Source organism: Balaenoptera musculus, chromosome 3 (assembly GCF_009873245.2).
Source record: "Balaenoptera musculus isolate JJ_BM4_2016_0621 chromosome 3, mBalMus1.pri.v3, whole genome shotgun sequence".
Classification (NCBI taxonomy): Eukaryota; Metazoa; Chordata; class Mammalia; order Artiodactyla; family Balaenopteridae; genus Balaenoptera; species Balaenoptera musculus.
The window spans coordinates 80,444,689-80,446,269 of record NC_045787.1 but is presented as its reverse complement, the minus strand read 5'-3'; the positions used below and the strand labels follow the sequence as shown (position 1 = coordinate 80,446,269).

Sequence of the window (1,581 nt, the reverse complement as noted above, 5' to 3'; positions counted from 1 at the left end):
TCGTACATCTCAGCAGCCACTGCTACCAGGGACGCTTTCGGTTGCTAACATGCCGGGGCTGGCGCGTTCCGTGACGTCAGGCGCGCAAGGCCATCCGCGCACGCGCCCTGCCAGAAGGCATGGGGAAGAGCTCCGTGGTTGGCTCACAAGTAAGAAAGTAAACAAAAAAAAGTTGTGTGAAGTGTGCAGCAGCTCTTTGCATGAAGAAACCATGAGAGATTGGAAGCTCATAATTTGAGTTCGTTGGTGCAGAACTGCAGAATCACAGCTAATCATTTATTAAGACCGCCTTGACGTTTCCCTCAGCTCAGGTACAAATTTTAGACAGGTTTCTTCCTGCCTCTAGGTCCTTGACCTCTCTTTCCTTAGGGCATTTACGTTAGAAAACTTGTAACTGTACACTGATTCTCTGCATTTTTGAAATATAAATCTTTAAAAAAGTTCTTGCCGGTGTTAAAACCCAGGGCTGTCTTTCTTAAGGAACAAGGAGCCATCCTTTTGAAATGTCGTCAACAAAGAACATAGCATCCCTATTCCCCAGTCTCTTTGGAAGGGTAGGAGCCTAACTCAGGCAGGCACCTTGTTTCAATTTGTAAAACTACCTCCTGCCACGAAGCTAAGAGAAAATTTTACTTTTTCTTTGGGTAAGGCTAATTAGTAAACAGAATTGGCCTAAGAGGCTCCCTACTCTTTAAATCTCATAAGCTTTTTGTTACTTTCTGGTGAGTTGAGCTCAGACAGAGTCCTGGCCCCTCTTCTCTATTGCAGTAATCTTGGATAAGTCTTCTTTGCCTGTTTAACTTTGACATCAGTAACATGGAACTTTGGTTTGAGCAGATACAAACAAACACCAGACCAGAAGTCAAAGTTATTTGTTCTTTTAAAAACTTATTCATTCAACAAATTGTTTAGACTTTCTACTCCTTTCTTAGCACTGGGTCTGAGTATTGAATAGTAGGCAAGTAAGATATGATCCTTGCTCTCATAGCACTTAGGTTCAAATGGAGGTAACAGAATAAACACTTGCATTCATTCTGATTCTGAAGTGTGTGTTATAAATGACAAGTACAGAGTCCACAGTAAAAATTGTGTAAAGGACTATTGTAGGTAAGGTGGAGAGGATAGTGTCTTCTAGCTGCTTGGGAGTAACAGAGAAATGCAGTTGCTCCTGCCACGTAGAATTGCAGGGACTAGGCCTCTTAATGCTGGGTTCCAGTGTGAGGAAGACCATTGGTGACACACCCTAATTTTAGCTTCCAACCTGGGCATTTATCAGTAATGAAGTGACTCCTTGGGTTTCTTCTCTCCCTTATTCACAACCTTATTCAGAGTCATACGTGGAAGAGAGTTAGTATGTAATGCCACTCCCTTCCACTCCTCAAAAAAGTCCAATATTCAACAATCAAAAAACAAAGAAAGTTCATCATCATCTTTCTGTCTTTACAGTATCTCATTTTTACCATTGTGTTCCTCGTCTTGATTAATGGCATTATTCTTCACTCAGGTGTTCAGACATAAAATCTTGGAGTCATCCTTTACCCTTGGCTTTCCACTGGCATCAATGGTTGCCAGTAACTGCAA

General features: G+C 41.9%; 1 protein-coding gene across 2 annotated transcripts in view; it reads left to right on the top strand.

Moving 5' to 3' along the window:
• Window positions 1-101: 101 nt before the first annotated feature.
• The window catches only part of LOC118892844, a 621,373-nt gene continuing 619,893 nt past the window's right edge, over window positions 102-1,581 (top strand). The window contains exon 1 of one of the 2 annotated variants that reach the window (XM_036847838.1): window positions 102-149. The gene's annotated coding sequence lies outside the window, so the exon portion shown is untranslated. The other variant, XM_036847836.1, reaches the window with a different exon arrangement.